Source organism: Micromys minutus (assembly GCF_963924665.1).
Source record: "Micromys minutus genome assembly, chromosome: 11".
Lineage (NCBI taxonomy): Eukaryota > Metazoa > Chordata > Mammalia > Rodentia > Muridae > Micromys > Micromys minutus.
In genome coordinates, this window is record NC_137980.1 from 34,377,398 (window position 1) to 34,402,252 (window position 24,855).

Below are 24,855 nucleotides of genomic sequence, written 5' to 3' on the forward strand. Positions count from 1 at the left end.
TGGAGAAGAGGTATGAGATGTGGAAGAGTCAGAGGATAGATGGGAGGGGGATCAATATAGAAGTGTAAAAAATGATTAAAGACGAATGATTTTTTAAAATAAATATTTGTATGCATTTTTCAAGGTCCATAGATCTTTTAGGGTGAATTTTTTGCTCTCTGTTTGAGCAGGTAAAAGACAACTATCCTTTTATGAGTTAATATGATCAATAACAAATTGTAATAAATCTTCATTCATGCCAATAACGGCGTGATGACTCTTAAGTGTTCCACAACCAACAATATGTGTGTCAAATTTTTGCTGAAGTTTGACTGGAGATATTTATATGACTAGGACAGTTACAGTGCTGTTCCCATGTGGAGGAATCAACAAATCAAATTACCTGTTCTGTTTGATTTTCCCATTTTTTTTCTTTTCTATAGTCAATATCTTAAGGGGCTTTTCTCCTGTCATATCTAATCATATTGTATGACTCTGAAGGGGTCCAAAGACTTTGCTTCTTTCCTATTAACACAAATAAGGAGGCTCTCTCCCATAATAGCATATCTTTGGTCCAGTAACCAAAAATCAACAATGGTATAGAGTGATTCAAATTAGCAGCTGTCTTGCTCTTCAGGGCTGCTCTATTTTCACCTGTCTCCCAGAGCATTTTTAATATCATAATTACCAAACTTGAAAATTTACATTTAATGATAAAAACAATCAAAGGAATTTAAGCAATGCCTTTTATCTGTTGAGACAGTGTTCTTCAACTATCTCCTATCTTGTTCTTACATGAGATTAAGGCCTAGTTTTTGCTGTGATGATGAAGTTTGTCTCCCTCTCCCAAGCTATTTACCTGTATTTTCAGATCAAAAGACTCACTTTATTTATTTATATATGCATAGTTAAAGTTTCTATTGTACAGCATTTAATCTCTATGATTATATATAAATATGTTTATACATTCAAATATCCTTTTTCTATTTATATAACTTGAAGTAACATCCATTCCTTTGTATTTAAATTCAACAAAATTCCCCTCTACTTACTGTTTAAGCCTATTTCTAAGCTCTTATGTCATGCCATGTAACCCCAGAATTCCCAAGCGTTCCTTAAAGAACCCAAGGCCCTGCCCTGGCATAGAAATTGACAGTTTTCTTTAATGCATTTTTTTTCATTCGTATTGCATTGTGTGCAGATGAATACCTCTCATTATTATTTGTTGAAATGGTTTCCATCTATCTCCATGCTTTTGTTTCCTACATTTGAGTTCAAAGCCTGGTTTACTTTATTCCATGTACATTTCAAAACATATAAACAATTATTAATATGCATATTTTATCCTTAAAAACAATAAAACAAATCTCACTTGTCTCTCTCCTTTGTTTATGGAATTATAGCAGACATGCATTGCCTACCATCTGCCTGTCTCTCTGCATCCCAAGCAGTCAATCTTTGCGGAGCAGTGAATCCCAGCACCTCTGAGCTCAATCTCTCTGAGGGAGTTAAACCCTTTAAAAAGAGCACGCTTATTGTAACAATTAGGTTTTCAATGCATACTGTCAAGCCCTTGAAAAAAATCAAGTTCTGACGAAAAAAATATATTCACATGGTTTTATGTAAAAATTATTTCAAGGTCTGAAAAAACATTACTGACAAAAATGCATAATTTTAAGCAAAAAATGTTTAAAATCTGTACATTTATTTTTGTTTTGTAAAATAAAGTCGTTTAAAAAAAAGAATTGCACAGATAACAAAAAAAAAAAAAAAAAAAAGAAAATATCATCCTGTATGAGGTATGCACTAAGCAATAAGTGGATATGAGACTAAAAGCTCTGAACACACAAAATATAATTCATAGACCAACCATATAAAGCTCAAGAATAAAGAATACCAAAATAAAAAAAAAATCAAATTGGTAGTATAACTCTTTTCTGTTTTTAGTAAATGCACAGAGGAAGCAGCATTAGAAGAGTTGTCTTAGTTAAAAAGAAATAAAAAAAATCCAACTCAAAAAAAAAAAAAAAAGAAGAGCCTGGGAAAAATCAATGTCACCCAGTTTGTCTGGGACAGGGCTGTGGACTTTGTTGTGTCTCAGCTCATAACATAAAATCCAAAAATTATGCACACCAGCTCAGCACACATTTTGTTCTAGTTCAGAACCTGCATAGCTTCATGATGAATAAAGTGTCTCCAGTAACCCCCCCCCCCCCAGTCTGCTAAGTACAAAAATTATCCCAACCTCCTAATCAAACAGCAATGGTGTTTCCATTTCAGAATCTCCAGTTAATAGTTAATACTGAATTCAAGTCTACAGATGAGATGCCTTCTGTACCAGGAGTTGGTCAATCAGCACTTCTCCTGAATGCTGGCCTCATGCGTTCCTTCTTGCCTGCTTAAATGCTTTGGATTCTCAATTGAAACACACACACAGACACACACACACACAGACACACACACACACAGACACACACACACACAGACACACACACACAGACACACACACACACACAGACACACACACACACAGACACACACACACACACAGACACACACACACACAGACACACACACACAGACACACACACACACACACACACACACACACAGACACACACACACACACCTTCTTTATGCAGTGTGCCAAAATGAGACTGATAACTGGGCCATCCCCAAACATCAATGTTATTGATGCCCACCCACTCCTTAGTTACTACTGACTAAATTCTATATCAAATATACCCCAGAGCCAATTGTTGGGAGGGCTCTTTTGGACCACTCTTCCTTGTTCTTCCATGGCTGTTCCTTCTGCAGCTCTCAAAGCTGCATGCAAATCCTTTCTAAGCAACTGAATCCCCAATTCTTCCTCTTTTGTCCCCCCTTTTTTACGAATTTAAAAGTCCTGCCTTTGTCTCTCTGCCTGGCCACTGGCAATCCTATTTACCAATTAGAACCAGCTGGGGGCAGGAACCCTCAGTGTCTCAAAGAATTCTCTGGCAATTTGTGGACTGAATTAACACAACTGGCATTAGAACTAATCCACAACAATTGCAAACAAACAAAAGAAACAAGCCCTAGGTGCTGACTTTTTGTTGTCTGCCTCAATTTCATCACATGATGGACCTAAGTTCAGGTTCCCAGTCCAAGGAAGAGGTGGGGATTTCCCAGTAGCAATTACTTTCCATTATTCGTTTTTGTTCCTCAAAATATGATGATTGTCCATAATAATACCTTCCGCCATTCATCTTCTGATCCTAAAAACAGAACACATGGCTGTCTCGAGCCTCAGGACAGTCAATGGGAACCCAGGATCACCTAGGAGGAAACGGGGAAACAAGAGGCATGAAGTTCAGCAAGTCAAGCCGTTTGATGACACTGACAAATTTTTTCACATGCTAGTTTTATACAGGTAGAAGAAGGAAATAAGGCATGGGAAAGTAAGGCATGGAACTAAGGAAATTTGATGAATAAAGGATTTTTCACAATACCCTTTGTGAAGATTTACTTGAGGAAGGGGACAACTTAGGTGCAGGAGGGAATGTTCTGCCAAGCAGGATCCGTCGTGTGGGTGACCGTTCTACTCGGCTAGCTATCTGACCAAAGTGAGATCAGCTAATTTCTGGGAAAAGGCCTTTCCTGTGGGAAGCAGAAACCTAGGCTAAGATCTATGCAAACTGGCGTTACTCAGGCTAAGGAAATTTCTTAATAATGACAGCTCTCAGGATAAAGGAATTTCTTAATTCTGTCAGCTCCTGGCACATGGCCATACCAGAAAACAAATAGATAAGATTGACAGACTGTAAAACCACATTCTATACTGGTTGACATAGTAAATTACATAAGGAAAGCAGGTATCTCTAAATTCTGATTGGTAGAAAAATGTAGCTGTAACATAGGACAATGTTTCTGCTTTTCAAACTTAAAAGCTCTAAAACACTCTGGCTCACAATGGGGAGGTGGGTGCATGGCGGGATAGACATTAGGTTCTGAGTATGTTCTCTGGCCATGATCAGTGCTTGATTACAATAAATTCTTGTCATTAGAGTTTGATCACAGCTTAAGATATCAGAGGATTCCATAACACAAAACCTTTACCACATTGCTTATACTCACAGAATGTCTCTCCAGTATGAATATTTTCATGACTCTGAAAAATGTAGAAATGTGCACATCCTTCCCCATATTGAATACATTCATCCGGTTTCTCTTTCATGATGAAAAAGACTTGCAAAATTCCAGAAGTCTTCACAGTATTAAATACATTGATAGAAAAAAATACATCGATAGAGCTTCTATCGAGTAAAGATTCTTTCATGATGATGATTATAGATATCAGTGAAGGCTTCACCATATTATATACACTCACAGGATTTTTCTATAATATATTTTTTTATGATGCCAAATACAACTTACATGCAAAGGCTTTATCTCCTTTCTTACACTCTTATGTTTTTTTTTTTTTCCAGTAGATTTTCCTTTATGGATTCACACAAAATCATGATATGCAATATCTTTACCATGTTGATTACACTCATAGGTTTCTCCCTTGTATGTGTCATGTGTTCTTTTATGATAAGAGACCGCATTTACATTAACAGCATTTCTCACACTGAATACATTCATAGGCTTTCTTTCTAGTATGTCTTCTTTTATGTATTTGAAGATAATTACTTTGTACAAGGGTTTTACCACAGTGGTTACATTCATAGGGCTTTTCTCCTGTACGTGTTCTTTTATGTCTTTGGAGAGCATGGCTGTGTATAAAGGTTTTACTACATTGGTTACATTCATAGGGTTTTTTCCCTGTGTATGTTGTTTTAGAACATTGTATAACATCACTTTGGGAACAAGCTTTAACACGTTGGTTATATTCAAAAGTTTTCTCTCCAGTATTTGTTGTTTTATGACATTGGAGGCTACTGCTTTGTGAAAAAGCTTTACCATATGGGTTATACTCATAGTGTTTCTCTTCTGTAATTGTCCTTTTATTATATTGGAGATCACTTTACCACAGTGGTTACATTCATTGGGTTTCTCTCCTGTATGTTTTCGTTCATGCATGTGGGTATGACCCTAATATGCAACGGCTCTGCCACATTTAATAAACTCAGAGGGCTGCTCTCCAGTATGACTTCTTTCATGCCTGAAAATACAATTGGCACATGTATAAGGCTTGTCACATTCATTTGTCTGATGAGTCTTTTTATCAGTATGAATTCCTTTTGCAGTTTGTGTTAATTGTAAAGCGAAATCTCATCTTAAGGTAATGTCACTTTCCTTATATCCATGGTGTTCCCCTTCATTATGGTTTTGCATCATTGAAGATACATGGGATGAGAAGGGTATTAATAACCTGGCTCCTGTTTACAGCATACTTTTTGTATAAGTAGTTATTCACATATTTGAAGATAACAGGAAGAATTCAGAGTCCTACCACACTGATTGTATTCAGAAATTGTGCTATCATTGGAGTAATACTACATTTGGAACATGAACCAAGGCAAACAGAAAAATTTCCACTTCCCTAGGACTCATATAGTTTATGTTAAGATTATCTTGAATTCATAAATGTACCCAAATGTCACTAGAAAAATAATTAGTTATAAACTTTCAGCACGGGTCTGAATGAGATGGCTCAGTGGTTAAGAGCGCTGACTACTCTTCCACAAGTCCTAAGTTCAAATCCCAGCAACTACATTGTGGCTTAAAACCATCTTTGGTGGGATTTGATGTCCTCATCTGGTGTGTCTTAGGATAGGCATAGTGAATTTATATATAGTAAATAAATCTTTAGAAGAAAAAAAACCTTATAGCACATTTCAATAGTCTATTCATTGTGGAGAGTACAGTGTATCTTCTGATTGTTCTGGCGGAGACAGGTGAGCTGCTTCTTTCCATATCCCTATGTTCACATGGCCGTGTCCATTGTGAAATATGACATCCATATGAATAGAGAACAACAACTGAAAGGAGTCCACATTACATTCACATAGGTTGACTTTTTTCCTCACATGGATATGTTGTAGGAATAAAGGTTTCCCAATAAAACCATTCTTGAATATCATAAACATCCCTCTAAATAGACTAAGCAGTATTATTGCAAGTATATGGTTAACATCTGATTCACTAGGCAGCTTGACACACAGGCGCTCTGACACACTCAGGATCTTAGAATCAAAGGATCCCAGAATCACAGAATCACTGAGACAGCTGGGTTCTAAGGAGTTCTGTCACAACCAGAATCACAGGAGGAACAGGCTCCAGTCAGAGACAGCAAGGGCATCTCCCACTACAGGAAGTCCTCCCACCACACCAGAAAAGAAAGATTCATATTTAAAATTACATCTCATGATGATAATAGAGGTCTTTAGGAAGGACATAAATAACTCCCTAAATGAAATACAGGAGAACACAGGTAAAAATTTTGAATCCCTGAAGAAGGAAACACAAAAATCTCTTGTAGAATTACAGCAAAACACAAACAAACAAGTGAAGGAATTGAATAAAACCATCCAAGATCTAAAAAGAGAAATAGAAGCAATGAAGAAAGCACAAAGCCAGACAATGCTGGAGACAGAAAACCCAGGAAAGAGATCAGGAATCATAGATGCAAGGATCACCATAATAATACAACTGATAGAAGAGAGAATGGCATGTGAAGAAGATGCTATAGAAAACATTGAAACACCAGTCAAAGAAACTCTAAAATGCAAAAAGGTCCTAACCCCAAACATCCAGGAAATCTAGGACACAATGAGAAGACCAAACCTAAGGATAGTAGGTATGAAAGAAAGTAAAGATTTTTAAACTAACTGGCCAGTAAATATGTTCAACAAAATTATAGAAGAAAACTTCCATAACAAAAAGAAGATGCACATGTACATACAAGAAGCCTACAGAACTCCGAATAGACAAGATAAGAAAAGAAATTCCTTCTGTCACATAGTAATCAGAACACAAACTGCAGAATACAAAGAAAAAATATTAAAAGCTATAGGGGGAAAAGTTAGGGTATCATATAAATGTAGTCCTATCAATTACACCAGACTTCTCACCAAAGACAATGAAAGCCAGAAAATAAAGGGCAGATGTCATACCGAATCTCAGAGAACACAAATACCAGTTCAGGCCTCTATACCCAGCAAAACTTAATTCACACAGGTAAAAAATCCAAGTTATTCCAGGACAAAACCAAATTTAAACAACGTCTTTTCACAAAACCAGCCCTACAAAGAATAATAGAAGAAAAACTCCAATACAAAGAGGGTAACTGCACCATAGGAAAAGCAAGAAAGTCATTTTCCTACGACAAATCCAAAACAACATAGCCACACAAAGAAAAGTCCACCTATAATAACAAAAATAACAGGAAACCAAAATCACTGTTCCTAAATATCTCTCAACTCAATGGACCCAATTCCACAACTAAAAAACATACACTAACTAACTGGATATGTAAATAGGACCCAGAATTTTGCTGCATACAAAAATGCACCTAAGCAACAAGCAAAGACAGTATATCAGAGTTAAAGGCTGAAAATTTTTTCTCAACTACAAGGTCCCAGAAAACAAGTGGAAGTCCCCATGCTAATAGTGAATAAAATTAATTTTCAACTGATGGTTATCAAAAAACATTTGGCAGACACTTCATACTCCTCAAAAAAATAAACCCAACAAGATGAACTCTCAATTCGAAACATCTATGCTTCAAATGCCAGTACACCCACATTCATACAATAAACTTTACTAAAGCTCAAAGCACACTATGCACTACATACAATAACCGTGAGAAACTTCAAAACCTCACACTCATCAATCACAGATCATGGAAAGAGAAATTAAACAGATACATAGTGAAATTAACAGAAGTTATAAAAATGGATTATATATATCTATATCTATATCTATATCTATATCTATATCTATATATATATATATATATATATATATATATACAGAGAGAGAGAGAGAGAGAGAGAGAGAGAGAGAGAGAGAGTGAGAGAGGAGAGATGATGATAGGGATATAGCTATCTATAAAACATTCGATCTTAAAACAAACAAAGATACCTTCTTCTGAGCATGTCATGGTACTTTCTCCAAAACGGACCATATTACCTGTCGCAAAACAGGGCTCAATAGATACAAGCATATTGAAATAATACCACGCATTTTATCGGATCACCACATTCTATGGTTGTCTATCAATAACAACAAAAACAACAACTAAACCACCCAAAAGCCAAACCAAACCAAACCAAACCAAAACAGAAAGCCCACCTACATATGAAAGCTGAACACTACCTACTTGATAAAGTGGTCAAGAATGAGAGAAAGAAATTAATGAAATTTTAGAAATTAATGAAAATGAAAGTACAGCATACAAAACCTTGTGAGAGAAATGAAAGCAGTGATGAGAGGAAAACACATAGCTCTGAGCGCCTCCAAAAAGAAATTGAAGAGAGAGTACATTAGCAGCTGGATACCACAGATGAAATTACTAAAATGGAAAAAAAAAAAATGAAAATACACCAAAAAGGAGTAGGCAACAAAACATATTCAAAGCAGAGGTGAAATTCACCAAGTAGAAACCTAAAGAACTAAAGAGTCACAAAAAGCAGGACATGGTTCTTTGAGAAAATCAACAATAGACCTAACTTCTTAGCAAGACAAAGCAGGGGACAAAAAGAAAGTATACAAATTAACAAAATCAGGTATGAATAGAAAGATTTAACAACAGAAAGGGGGGAAATTCCAAATATTATCAGATCCTACTACAAAAGCATATATTCAACATAACTGGAATATCTGAATGATGTGGACAACTTTCTAGACACATACCATGTACCAAAGTTAAATTAGGTCAGATAAACCATCCAAATTGTCCCATAACCTCTAAAGAAATGCAAGGATTCATTATAAGTTTTTCAACCAAAGAAAAGAAAAAGCCAAGGAACAGATGGTGTGATGGCTTACATAGCCTTGGCCCAGGGAGTGCCACTATAAGAAGGTGTGGCCTTCTTGGAGGAAGTGTGTCACTCTGGGGATGGGCTTGGAGACGCTCCTTCTAGCTGCCTGAGGATGATTAGTCTGTTCCTGGCTTCCTTTGGATGAAGATATAGAACTCTCAGCTCCTCTGTACTATGTCTGCCTGGATGCTGCCATGCTCTTTTCTTGATGATAATGGACTGCACTTCTGAACCTGTAAGCCAGCCTCAATTAAATGGTGTTATTTATAAGACTTGCCTTGGTCATGGTGTCTGTTCATAGCAATAAAATCCTAATTAACACAGATGGGTCTAGTACAGAATTCTATAAGACATTCAAAGACCTAATACCAATACTTTTCAAACTGCCACAAAATAGAAACAGAAGAAACACTACCCAAGTCATTGCATAAAGCCACAATTATGTTTGTACCTAAACCACAGAAAGGCCCAACAAATAAAGAGAACGTCAGTCCAATTTCTCTTATGAATATCGACTCAAAAATACTGAAAAAAATCCTCTCAAACTGAATCCAAGAACACATCAAAACAGTCATCCATTATGATCACTTTGCTTCATGTGGGGATTCAGGGGTGGTTCACTGTATTGATATCCATCAACCTAATCAATGACATACAAAAACTCAAAGGAAAAAAAAAAAAAAAAACCACATGATCATCTGATTGGATGAGGAGAAAGCAATTAACAAAATTTAACACACTTTCATGATAATAATATTAGAAAGATCAGGCATTCAAGGCCCTTATAATATGCAGCAATATACAGCAAACCCATAGCCAACATTAAACTGAATGATGAAACATTTGAAGCATTCCTACTAAATCAGGAACTAGACAAGGCTGCCCAATTTCTCCCTACCTATTCAATGTAGATCTCAAAGTCCTAGCCAGAGCATTTAGACGACAAAAAGAGGCAAAGGGATACAAATTAGAAAGGAAGAAGTCAAACTATCACTATTTGCAGATGATATGATCATATACATAAGTGACCCTAAAATTTATACCCGAAAACTCCTAATCCTAATAAACAACTTCACAAAAGTGGTTAGATATAAAATTAACTCAAACAAATCAGTAGCTTTTCTCTAATCAAAGGATAAACAGGCTGAGAAAGAAATTTTTGAAGAAAGGACACCCTTCACAATAGTCAAAAAGAATATAAAATAACTTGGAGCGACTCTAACCAAGCAAGTGAAAGATCTATATGACAAAATGTTCAAGTTTCTGAAGAAAAAAATTGAAGAAAGTCTGAAAAGATGGGAAGATCTCCCATGCTCATGCATTGCCAGGGTTAATATAATAAAAATGGCCATCTTACTAAGAGAAGTATTTTCTACAAATGGTGTGGGTTCAGCTGGAGGTCAGCATGTACAAGAATGCAAATCAATATGTTCACATCTCATTGTACAAAGCTCAAGTCAATTGGACCAAAGACTCCACAAAAAACCAGATACACTGAAACTAATAGAAGAGAAAGTAGAGAAGAGCCTGGAACACATGGGCCCAAGGGATATTTTCCTGAACACAACACTAATGTCTTATGCTCTAGGATCAACATTAGAAATGGGACCTCATAAAACTGCAAAGTTTCTGTAAGGCAAAGAACACTGTCAATAGGACAAAATACAAGCAACAGTTTGGGAAAAGATCTTTGTTAATCTCACATCTCATAGAGGGCTAACATTTAATATATACAAATAACTCAAGAAATCACACTCCAGAGAATCAAGCAACAAATAATCTAGAGTCAGATGCTTCCAGCCAACTATTGGTGGGAACTTGGTCCACAATAGAAAAGTTAGAGAAAAGACTAAAGGAGCCAAATAGGTTTACAATACTGTAGGAAGATGAGTAACACCAACCAACCAATCCCAAGAGTTCCAGGAGACTAAATCACCAACCAAAGACTACACATGGAGTGACCCATGGCTCCAGTTGCATACGTAGCAAAAGATGGCCATGTTTGGCATCAGTGAGAGGAGAGGCTATTGATCCTGTTAATTCTCTATGTCCTAGTGTAGGAAAATGCCTAGTCGGGGAGAAAATAGGTAGGGGTGGGTGGTTGGAGGAGCACATTAATAGAAGCAGCAAAAGGGAGGATAGGTTTTCTGAGTGGACACAAGAAAAAAAATACAACATTTGAAATGTAAATAAAGAAAATACCCAATAAAAAAGAATAAAAAGATAAATAAAATTAAAAAAATATAGGTGTACTGATTATAAAATGGAACAGGCCCTTCCTGGCAGAACAAATGGCATTAATAAGACACTCTTTGATCTTTCCTCTATATGCTGTGTTAACTGCGAGATCTATATCATGACACATACCACTAAGGCTAATAGCTTTGTTTCAATTTCTGAGATGACTTTAATATGTAAACAATGATTGCAAATATCTCTATAATACAGGTCCTAAAATAGTCAATAGTTATACACGGTCTCAAGCTCATATTCCCAATTATACACCCTCCAATCTACTTTTATCTAATCATATGAATTATACAATAAATGATGTGGAATTAAAAACTTATTCACCCTGCCTGAATTAGATCCTTCTTTGGAATGGTGACACCTGCAGCTGACTCCCTTAAACTTTGTTGTGTGATCTATCTACTGCCTGCCCTGTTTCATCTGCCAGTGATTACAGTAAACATCTGACCTGTTCTCATGTGCAAGTGTGAGAAATAGACAGCTCAGTATATGACTCAAATGAGCAATTATAAAACACCACTTTGCTATATTCCTTTAATTCAAGGATATACAAATTTTCATCAAGAGGAAAGCAAAGTCATTGCCCTGGGAGAGTAACAGACCAGATTCAAGGCTACTTGAGTCATTTTACCTGATCTTCATAAAGGTCTCCTAGAATCAGTATACCAAACCAGAAAGAAATCATCACACATGCAATTAAAACATTAATTAGGAAAAAATTTTCTTATTCAGAGAATTTAGCTCTATGTAATGCTCAAAAAAAAAAAAAAAAAAAAAAAAAAAAAAAAAAAAAAAAGACAGCCAAAACCAGATTTTGGATTCCACATAACCTGTGATCCTTAATCTTCTTTCTGGATCAGGCCAAAGGTTGTTTAAGAACAATTTAAACATGGAGTGGAGACTGCAAGTCCTACTTAGCTAGTTGGCAGATTAGCATGGCAAAGATCCACAGAATTATTTAAATACATCAGAACCCTGAAATCTAAGATCATTTTCCAGTGATGGGGTCATGAGTTGGAGGTCCCACAAGATGAGAAAGATAGAAAAAGTAGAATGTACAATGTATAACAGCTGTGGTGAGGAGATCATGCACAATCTATGTCATAGGCCAAGTAAGCTTCTAAGAGTAGCATCTTGTATAATATGTACATGGGATAAGTGGAATGAAATAGGGAACTTTCATGAAGTCATCAGGAACTGTCATACAATGGTACAAACTCTGGAGAATACTAAAAACAGTGCTGCACAAAGGGTACACCACCCATCCCATAAAAACCATTACTGACCAAGCCCACAGTTTATTGGGAACTGATGTGGTAGAAAAACTTGTGCTCTATGAATCTGAAGCAACCATTCCCCAAAGTTCTTGGCAATAGACATCTTCCAACCTTAAGTCTTGTTTAAGAGCTGGAGAGATGGCTCAGTGCTTAAGAGCACTACTGCTCTCCAGAGGTCCTGAGTTCAATTCCAAGCAACCACATGGTGACTCACAACCATCTGTAATGAGATCTGATGCCCTCTTCTGGTGTGTCTGATGATAGTTACGCACAGTGTACTCCTGTGTGTGTGTGTGTGTGTGTGTGTGTGTGTGTGTGTAAAATGTTTTTAAAAAGAGAGGAGGGACAAGCTATACATAGAACTTTTTAAAAGTATGTCTCTATACATGTGCACTCAAAAAACTCTTGTTTTAGAAAAAGAATACTATTTTATTTTCAATATATCAGGGCCTTAGGTAAAGCTCCCAAGGGTCTGAAGTTGAAGAAGAATCTATACAATTCTCCATACATTAGGATCAAACCTTTCTTGATTGGGCCTACCCTAAACATATCACTGTCCTTCCTTTGCAAAGAGCTGTCACCAGGTATAGTCCCGCCCTTAAAGCAAAATTATCCTTTCCTCAAGAATAAAACAGTATTCAGGTGGGAGACAAAGACTTGATGTTGTTTGAAACCCTATGATGCCACTTGAGCCCCTTGTTAGAGGCCTGTTCTTTGATATCAGCGAGGGCCTAATGGCTGACTGTAAACCAGATTTGTACCCATTGTTAAAGTTTGGAGACAAATGTCTGGACAATCCTGGTAAACAAACATATATAGTACTCTTATACCTTTAAGAGGACTGCTTAGCATACTACACACCTGTCAGAGTTTTATACACAGTCCCAACTCTGCTACATTCTACTTAGTGTCACTTAATATTTCCTAAACGTGGTAAATACTTACATCATCAGTTCTCTAGTTTATCACAGATCAATACTGGAGTGATACGCAACACATGAGTTGGCTTTTACTGCCTCCACAAAATCAACTAGAAATGGATGTTCTAACTTATAGACAATAATATAAATCCCAGTTCTCAGTTTTGGCATCTTGCCAAGTACATTACTACACACAACCCTCTGCTGCAAGCATTTTGGACAGAAGAAGGTCCCATGATAAAGTGATTCAGAGGCTAAAGCCAGGTATAAGGAGAGACCACAATGGACCTCCCACGTGGCTGCACTATGTCTGCCTGCTGCTTACCATAAGACTGCTGGGGTGAACCAATACACATGCATCCTCTGCTAAAGAGCCCTCTCCCTTTTCTTGTGGCAGATACCCTTGCACTTATCAGAGTTTGCCTGCAACCTTCACACAGCATACAGCACTGAGCCTCAAAACAAATCACACAAATACAGTCCTCTGTCCTAGAGAGGAACTTGCAGTTGTGTACCCTGAAGAGCCACCTCCTCTTCCGACTAGCAAGTCCCTATTGAAGTTCTGATTGGCTAGTGAGTCTTGAGTGACATGACAACTTCTATTATTAGAGTTTGCTGAAAGGACACAGCATAGTGCTTCCAGCCTGGGCCAATCCTTCTCCAGATCTGTAGATTTGCTCTTCAGTAGCACTAGTGCCTCTCCTCCAGTAGCCGACCTTTCCTTTCTTCTGCTAAGCCCTTGGGAGGAACTAAGATTCCTGATCCCTGATGTCAGCTGCCTGCTTCTCTCCTCTATGAGCAGTTTCTCTGTGTTCACTTCTTTGAAAATTTGGAGGAAATCTAGGAAACAAGTATTTGTTTCGTGGCTTCATGCTGGGTTCAGGTAAACGACAAGTGAGACTCACTGATGGTTAGAAGGAAAGGGACAGAGTGAAGCGGGAGGCACATGACAGAAGCAGTGCATCCCTCTCATTAGTCAGCACACTGTCCTTAGTGACTTGGTAAAACAAACATAACAATGAAAGACCCCCAGAGTGGGGAGACCCTCACTCAAGTCTCGGGATGACACGACTCCCCAAGAACTCATGAGAGACCGTCCTTGGTGCAATCACACGAGGTTTATTGATAGGAACCAGCATGCTGGGGCTGAGACTCGTATCCCACACAGGGGTAGAGGAGCTCGACCCTGAGTAGTTGGGAGAAAGGGTATTTAAAGGAGAAAACCACAACCCAGTGCAGGTATGGAGGGTGTCATTGGAAAACACTGAAAATACCAGCGAAGAATCACAAGGGATTTCACCTGGTTTCTCAAGATTGTTCAACTGGCTATAAATTTATGGTCAGTCCCTGGAACAAAGTCACTGAATCGGCTATCTTACATTTTGGCTCTACTCTACCTGTGAGGGGTCTTCTACTTTACCTGTTAGGGGGTCAGGATTTATCCTGGTTTTTCATTCCCCACTTCTTTTAGTGCCTACTTCTAATCATAGAACTAGATCTTAGTATCTTTATAATATTGATTTTCTTGTCCTCCTAAAGCATGATATTGTTGGCGTAACGGCAAAATCTGCACAGTGTTCTCTCTTTCTCTAAAAAAAGCTACTAACTTATTAAGGATGCATAGTCTAACTGTAAGAATTAAAAACAAAATTAAAAGAGAGGACCCATTAATGAGGAGATTAATGTGGTCAGTCATGGGGATCTGTTAAACCAAGCTTCAAACTATTTTTTTGTTGTTTTTCTCTCTCTTTTTCTTTTGTCTAGTCTTTCTCTCAGCTTACTCATAGAGTCTTTAATCACTCCTGAATGATATGTAAAAGCAACATTTTTCTTTTAAGGCATCACATCTTTAAGGAACAGTAAGTCTAGTCCCCTTCTGTTTTGCAAGACCACCTCAGAGAGGGAGGTCAGTGATTCTTCAAGCTTAGATTTGGATTTTTCTAGGGCTCATAAATCATCATCTATTGCAGATCTCAATGTATGGAAATAATGAGGAGTCTGTATTAGTGCTGCTGTGCCTGTTCCCACACCGGCAGCTACTCCAAGTCCCAATATGACTGATAAGGTCAACGAAATGGGTTCCCTGTGGAACCGTCTCGAGTGCCTGTCAAATTCATTTTCAAGGGTACCTGCAGGGTGATAATACACCCGAGGGACTAACTGTACAAGTATACGGTAGTCTTTGGTCTCATTAAAGACAGAGGTGGATATACAAGGGGTTAATCTTGAACCACATGCCCACTATTTATCAAGCGTAAGTACCAAGAATCTGTTAGCAGAGGTCTGTGGGCTCTGAAGGGTCTTATTACAGAGATGTTTATAAGCAGCTGGTGGGTTTCCTAGACAGGTCCCCTTTCCTGTGAACTCTGTAAGGGTTAACTTGTTTTTACTGTTACAGACACAGATGTCATGGTTGGTGGTATTATTAAAGGTCCCAGACATGGAAATGCCTTCATAATAAGAGGGTCCTGAGGAGAAGCAAAGCCAACAGGATTCACTAAACTTTCTAAGCCTCTACAGCGTTGAGCGGTGGCCTGGTCTCAGCCATCTAGGAGACAAAAGTAAAAACCTAGTCTCCCCAAGTGGCACCTTGCCTCTGGACTCCCACACCCAAACTTGCCTCTGGGTGAAAATCTTTTAAGGACTTATAAGGGCATATTCTGAGTGTCTGTGTCAGGAATGTCCCAGGAGTCAAGACCAGCTGCCAACTGACAGAAGTCAGGAGTGAACGTAGGCTACCACGTGTATGGTGGGGCCACTTTGGAGGTGAACCATATCACCTCCCCAGTCTGTGAGGAAACTTGCCAAGTCAGTTTTTGAGGGGCATGAGGGCTTTTACCCACTACAGGTGAGACACCTGCAGAGCAGACGAAACTTAAAAGGATCATCAGTCTTTTCTAATTTCTATTTATCTTGGGATGACTCTTGTGCTCTTTTGGCGTGGGAGGTGTGGACCCAACTGAAATGCCTTCAACTTTAACTGCTGTAGGATTTGTCAAAAGCACTAGATACAGCCCCTTTCAGCGAGATTCTAGGTTTCCTAATCGATGGCGTTGAACCAAGATGGCATCTCCAACATGGAACTGGTGGGGTACATCTGGACTCCCAGTCTCATAGGCCTCTTTCAGTTGTTCCCAGTCTTGACATCTTACCACCTCAAGGACCTTTAGGCAGGCAAACAAAGGTTTAGAAAAACAGCATCAGGATTATACACTCCACTCAACTCAGTGAGCGGTGGTGGTCCCCCACACAGGGTCTCATAAGGGGTGAGTTTAAATTGTCCGGGGGTGTTCTGAACTCAGAACAGGGCAAAGGGAAGGAGAGCTGTCCAGTCATTCCTCCTGGTCTCTAAGGCCAATTTTGGTCTCTTTTAGGGTTCTATTTATCCTTTCTACCTGACCTGAGCTCTGGGGTCAGTAAGCACAATGTAATTTCCAAATGGTCCCCAAGAAGCAAGCTAATATCGGACTTACCTGGGCAACACAAGCTGGCCCATTGTCTGATCCAATTACCTTAGGGGTGCCAAACGTAGGAAGATCTCTTCTAGAATCTTCTTAGCTACCACATTGGCTGTCTCAGTCCTGGTAGGAAAGGCTTCTACCTAGCTGAAAAGGTATCTATAAAGACTAATAGATATTTATATCTATATCTTCCTGGATTAATCTCTGTAAAATCTACTCAGTAAACCTCAGGTCTATCTTCCCTCCTCCCCAGCCTTCTACATACATTCGCTTTCTGACATGCCACACAGTTATCTACTCAAATCTGGCACAAAAGACTTTGACCTCAAGACAGTCTTCAAAAGAAGTTTGTCTACCTCTAGGTGAGTCCATTGATGTGTTTTCTTCAAGTCCAGTACTGTACACCAGGTTCTGGATAGGGCAATGAGCTCAACAGGTTATAGGGGTTAAGTAACATGAGTTAGAGTTCGGCCACCCATTTGTTTACCTCTCAGAGATCTTGAACTGTCCGGCAGTCAGTGGTTCCAGGTTTCTGCACCAGTAGGAAAGGCATGTTTCAGGTTGATTGACACTTACGCAGAACCCCAAGTTGGAGTAACTGGACGATGTGTGTCTTGAACCCGTGTCTCGCCTTCTTTGACATGGGGTACTGATGCACCGCTAGCCTGGACTTTCAGCTCCATATGGGCGGGGCTGGTTCTCAGCCTCCCCCATTCCTGCAGTCCCCGCCCAGACCTGTGGGTATGCCTGCAGCCACCAGTTTGTCTGCTCTGCGGCAGGCTGTTTTTGCTCAAAGTGTTGGTACTCGTCCTCCAACCAGATGGTTAGAACCTGCACAGGCTCCCCTTCTGACCCTCTAACCTGTGGTCCATCGGAGTGGAAGTAAATCTGTGCCCCATCTTAGTCAGGAGGTCTCTCCCCAACAAGGGGCAGGGACAGTCTGGCATTACTATGAATAAGTGGGATACCCGGCCCACTCCGAGATCCACAGATCTTCGGGTAGTCCATGAATATTGTTTGGTGCCGCTGGCCCCTGAACCCAAGACTCTGTGTCCCTCACCACTGTGGCCAAAATCCTAGTCAAATTCCTTTCTTGTCTTTGGTCCCTCTTGTCCTCCCTTTCCTCTAACTCCTGATTCCCTCTTTCTCACTTCTTTTCCTCAGTCTCCTGCTTATGAAACATTTTCTCTGCTTCCTTCACCAAATCCTACAAGGTATTGTTTTGAAATCCCTCTAGCCGATGTAACTTTTTCTTAGTATCTGATGCTGACTGTCCTATAAAGGCCATAGCCACCTCTGCTTGCTGACCCTCAGAGGTTGGGTCAAAAGTAGTGTAAAGCCTGTAAGCCTCCATTAAATGTTCAAGAAACAAAGACAGCAGTTCAACAGGCCCCTAAAGAACCTCTCTTACCTTAGTCAAATTAGTGGGGTGCCTAGTGGCCCCTCTGAGACCTGCCACAAGGGCCCAGCGATGGATTGTCAGCCGTTCCATACCTGTGGCAGTATTGAAGTCCCAATCAGGTCGGTTAAGGGGAAACCCAGCATCTATTTCATTAGGAAGATTGGTTGGTGCCCCATTTGCTCCGGGGACTTTTTTTGGGCCTCCAACAGGATCCTCTCTTTCTCTTCAGTAGTGAAGAGGACCTGTAAAAGCTGCTGACAATCATCCCAGGAGGGTTGGTGAGAGAACATCAAAGATGCCACCAATCCTGTCAGGTTGGCAGGATTCTCTGAAAAGGAAATTGTAAAGATCAGCAGAGGAAAATGGCCAGTACTGGAGGGGTTGGAGGTGGGGTGGGCCCACCAGTGATGTAGATGTGCATTGGCAAAACCACTGTCGAGTCTGGTCCTCTGGGACCCTGCGCAGGACTTTGAGCATGCCGACTTCATGTGCCCGTTGCAGGATCCCTTTTGGCGCCGCCACTAGGCATCTGAGGCAGCGGGTAAGGGGGTGGTGGAGGTCAGGTGGCCCTTCAGTCTCAGAATAGATTTTAGGAGGAGCTGGGGGCTGTTTCTCGGGCGAACTCTCAGGCTTCAGAGCTTCAGATTTTGGTTTGTGCTCCGACTTTTGAAGAGCCAGGGCTCCGGAGCCTGGCTTCCGTTTGCGCACCCAGGGCTTAAGACAAAGTGGGGGATTCTGAGCCAAATCTTGCCAGACAATCTGTCATTGTAATCTCAACTACAAGTTGTGTGCTCTAGCTCTAAACTCAGTCCAGTGATCCAAAGTCAGACTCAGAGGAGCCATCACAGTCTGTCCCAACGTCAAAGTCACAAGTAACACAAAACAGAAACCTAAGACACACAGACAAAGACTAACAGATGCCTGTCTCCACCTAGACAGACAAAATCACCCCAGAAATATAGATAGTCGGGAGGACATATAATTTCTCCAGTCCAGGAAAACTACCATATCATCAGCGGCACCCAGACAGGAATCTCCCAGGACATCTCCCAGGGCAACGCAGTCGGTGAGCCCCTGGCATATTTACCAATACTCACAATCCCTACCTCTATCTGAGACACGAGCCTCTATCTCTATCCAAGACTCGAGCGACTGCAAAACCAGAACCAGAACTTGCAAGCAACTGCAGAAACAAAAGTACAGAACCAGAATTTAGGCAGAATTACAAAGACACAGATAATATTTTACCTCCAAGTGGGTCTTCGGAGATGAGGGTGGGAGCAAATCCCAAGAGGGGCCCCAAATGAAAGACCCCCCAGAGCAGGGAGACCCTCACTCAAGTCTCAGAATGACATGACCCCCTAAGAACTCACGAGAGACCATCCTTGCTGCAATCATACGAGGTTTATTGACAGGAATTGATAGGAACCAGCATGCTGGGGCCGAGACTCAGATCCCTCACAGGGATAGAGGAGCTTGACCCCGAGTACCTGGGAGAAGGGGAATTTAAAGGAGAAAACCACAACCCAAAGGGGGTAAGGAGGGCGTCATTGGAAAATACCAAAAAATACCAGCGAAGAATCCCAAGGGATTTCACCTGGTTTCTCAAGATTGCTGAACTGGCTATAACTTAGTTATATGGTAAGTTAGTCCCTGGAACATTATGGTCAGTTAGTTCCTGGAACAAAGTCACTGAATCGGCTATCTTACATTTTGGCTCTACTCTACCTGCTAGGGGTCTTCTACTTTACCTGATAGGGAGTCAGGATTTATCCAGGTCTTTCAACAACATAACAACAACTCCACAGCTATATTAGTAATATTCACCAGATGAACAGAGCTAATAGAATGAATTTCTCTACTGTGTAGAAAATGGATTTACTAAATGACATACATGCTGTGGTACAACTAGGGCAATAATGACTGTCTACCAGAGAATTTTGTAGAATCCAATAGGGGTCCACTCCATGTGCTGAATGTCTCTGCTTTTCTTCAGTATATACCAAAGGAATAATCTTTAATGTTACAAAACCAAAAGAAAGCAAACAAACAAATCTTGGTGTCTAGCTAGAGGTAGGGCAAGCAGACAAGCCCAGGATCTACTATCTTCAATGGTCTTTCTATATGTAAACTGCCTCAAGGAACTGTGGCCTATTATAAAGGTGGATATCATCACTTGAAAAGACCCATATTAAATACACCACTCCCCTGTCCAAATCTAAAATTAAGGAAAGTCCTTCACTGTAATTAAACACTTTGGGTTTAATTAATTCTTGATGTGTTCACTTTCTCTACCAAGAATGGCACAATAAGACAGAACAGCTGGGAAGATGTTTTCCATGGGGCAGGTAAGGACAGTTTAGGAGCCATTCTCATGGGAATTATTTTCTTCAAGAAAGGAAACATTGCGATTTTGTTTGAGGTGTCAGGACACATTCACATATAGGTTTGTCTACTCATGTGTATGTTAAGTCAAATCCTCTTCTGAACATGCTAAAATGCAAAAGCAGAGATATTTAAGGGCATTCTTAGCTCATCCAGAAACATGATAATTATCAAAATTATAGACAAAAAGACTCTGGAATGTTCATATTGTACTATGAAGTCTTAGCTAAAAATCAAGTAAATGACTTTCTCAAGGAGGCAGTCCAACATATTAATTATGATCTATGATATAACAAATAAAAGTAATAATACCACAATTCTCACATATACAAAGGATAGAGGACAAAACCAGAAAAACTCAAGAAAAGTCACGTTTCAGTACTGTGAACACTGTTTATTAAAAAGCCTTCTGTCTGTCTCTGAGTTATGACATCAGTGTATACATTCATCTGTATACACAGACCTTACCTACCTTATGCTTATAAAGTTAGACATATACATACAAACATACATATATACATACATACATAGAACCTTCAGAGAAAAATAGAAACAAAGATAGGCATGATATTTCTTATGCTGAATAAAGTTTACATTTGGGATATTCACACATTGTATTTCAAACAAGGCTTATACTCAAGGGAGTCTTTGACATTCTGGCAATCTCTTGTCTACTGGCCTTGTCTCAGGGGCAGGAACCACGTCATGTGGTTTCCACCAAAGCTACTCAGGACCTGGAACTTGGTCCTACAAGGGAATGTGAAATAGTTGTTTGTTGATTACTGTCTTCTAATAGTAACTGACAACTTGTGATATAAAGAATGAAAGGAATATTCTAGCAGCATATATAACCAAAAAAATTGTTCCATTACAATAGAGAAGATTTGAAAACAGTGTTGGGATTCTAGCTTGATAATGGGGTCTTATTTCAAGAGTCAGTGATGAAATATAAATAAAAAATGGCTACAAAATGAGTGACAACCACAGTCCATTTCAGAAAGGAGGTTCCGTTTTCTACGGATCTCACCACCGTAAACAGCACTGCCATCTTGGGTTCATGATCCTTGAAACATGAAATGGACAGGATATATCACACTCAAACCAGAAAAGTTAATTCTGGAAGCAAATATCAGTGACCATGACATAGTAAAACAGAACAAATTGCTGCACTTCATGCTCTTATATAATAATTTTGATGAGAGGATTTTTTTCTTTTCACAATAGAACAAAGAAAATGATGAATAGAATTATTTACAATAGAATGTGGAGTGGCCATAGGTGTGCGACACTAACTTGGGAAAATCCCCCTTATAGAGCTCAGAGTGGACACCATGACAATGTTGGTCTCACCATGAGAAAAAACTAAAGTGAAATGGCCATTGGGACTATGATAGTCCTACTTGTTATATCGACCTCAAGAACAGACAACTTATACTGTCACCATGGAGTTGAGTGTATCCTTACTTCTCTGTTTGCTTGACTCACTTGTAAATGGAAAGGTCAGGATAGTGTATCACACTCTATATTAGTGACAACTGAATCATTTCTATTCTTTTTGAGTAACAAAGTCTAATTCTAATATGATTTTGTTCCTTGGCTCATGCCTGCACAAACCCCACCAATTCAATATGATTCCACATGGAGAGGTTTAATAGAACAGGGACAGGGGTTAGGATCAAGAGATGAAGAGAAGAGGAGAGAAGAGGAAAGGAGAGGAGAGGAGAGGAGAGGAGAGGAGAGGAGAGAGGGGAGGAGCGAGCGAGAAGAGATGATTTCAATCTTCTATGATGGTAGTGATGTCATTTGCTCTCAGGTGGAGGTGGTCTTCTGGACCAGTGTATACTGGGAATATTTGTGCTGTTTCCATGGCGATGGACCTGTGCATAGCACCATAGCTGGGGGTAGGAGATTTTTTCTAATGCCAACATTATATGGTGTTGGTGAAGATCCTTTATCAATGTCTGGGATGCAGATTTGCCCTATTCACAGGGTCCATTGTTTTACAGAAAAATTTTAGTTTCATGAGGTAACATTTATTATTTATTGATATTAGAACCTCAGCCACTGGTGTTCTGTTTAGGAACTTGTCACCTGTACCAATGCATTCCATGATATTTCCTATCTTCTTTTCTGTGGGATATATTGAGTCAGGTTTTATTTTGAGTCACTGATTTATTGACCTGAGTTTTGTGCAGGGAGATGTAATATGGATCTACGTTCATTCTTCTTCTCCTTCTTTCTCTTATTCTTCTCCTTCTCCCTCTGATTGTTCTTCTTCCTCTTCTTCTGTTCCTCCTTCATCTTTGATTATTCTTTTCTTTTTTGTTTTTATTGGATATTCTCTGTATTTACATTTCAAATGTTATCAAATTTCCCCCTACTCTCATACTTTCTCCCCCTCCACTTGTTTCCAGGAAGGTGCTCCCTCTCCCACTCATCCTCTCCACCTCAGTGCCTGGGCATTTGCCTACACTCTGAAAACACAAGCCTTCAATGGATCAAAGGACTCTTCACCCTTCGATACCAGACAATGCTGTCCTCCACTACATATGCAAATGGAACCATGGGTCTCTCCATGTGTGCTCAGTGTTTGGTGTTTTAGGCCCTGGGCACCAAAAGACTATGGTGATACACAAAGAATCAAACACTGATTATACACTGAAGGTTTTACTCTTATATAAGAAAGCATAAAGGGAAACATGATAACACAGAGACTATAAATATAGGTTTCTCAGCAGTATGACTTTTTCTCATATTTGAGAATACTGCTACATCCAAATGATTTACCATTTGTGTATTCATAGAATTCCTATGCATTTTCTGTAATGTATTTGTAGATAGCCTGGTTGGAAAAGATGCTTTGATCATAGTAATTACATTGGTAGGATGTCCCTCATTTGTGGTTTTTTTCTTTGTTATTCAAAATTGACTGTCAGGCCAATATTGTGTGTAGTGGTATTTATTTAATCTGCTGTACTTCCTGGCAGAAGTTGCTACCAATGCAATTGTTTGGAAACATGAATGAAAGACACACAAGCATACATGTAACCTTGTATTTACTATGCCTAAGTAAGGAAATGACTGGGTGATTCCCAAACTTCTACATTGCTAATGACTCCTCTCTAATACTCATGAATCTATACTCACTAAATCTGTATCTTTGCTACAAAAACAAAACAAAACAAAACAAAACAAAGCAAAAGAAACAACAACAGCAAAAACAATATGGGAAGGGGGCAATAGGGCCCAATTGAGAATTTTTTGTTTAGCTCTGTACCCCATTTTTCAATAGGATTGTGTGATTCTCTGGCATCTAACTTCTTGAGTTCCTTGTGTACATTGAATATGGGTATCTTTTATCTGTAGATGAATTTGGGAAATTCTTGCCCAATAGCTACCTAGGCACAACAACAGCAATTCCTTGTAGAGATTATGATGCTCAATAACTTCTTTGATTCGTGAAAGGGGTATTGTTAGGAGCCAACATGCCTCTTAATCAAAATTCTAATAATACTGAATTGATAATGAATGTCAAATACTGTGGACTTCTAATGCTTTTCAAGAGTACATAAAAATACATCTGGGTTGGAGAGATGGCTCAGTGGTTAAGAGCACTGCCTGCTCTTCCAGAGGTCCTGAGTTCAATTCCCAGCAACCTAATGGTGGCTTACAACCATCTGTAATGGAATCTGATGCCCTCTTCTGGTGTGTCTGAAAACAGCTACAGTGTACTCATATGTAAAATAAATAAATAAATTAAAAAAAAAAAATCTGACCATTAAAGCTTGACTACTCTTAGCTATTTTTATTTGAATAAATTGAAAGCACTTTATTATAACTATATCAGAATCTAATGAAAATATGAGTTTACTACCTGGCCCTTAAATTGTATCCATTAGTCATACTAAACAGTTTCTAACAGCAGCTATAGAAGGATTGCATCAAAGCCTTGCGTTGGGGGGGGGGGGGGTGGAGACGCATTGTGTTCTTAAATGAGTTGCATAGCACAATGCCTATCCAAGAGTAACAATATTAATTTCAAAGTTTGCACCAATATACATAGGTTTACATCAAGAAAACCTTAAATCTTTATCAATATATAAATTATCTATTAATGCAAGAAAATATAATTTCACATGTGCAACAAAAATAAAGATTAATAGTAAATAAAGGTTATCGCTATAAAATGCTTAGACAAAAATTAATCTATCA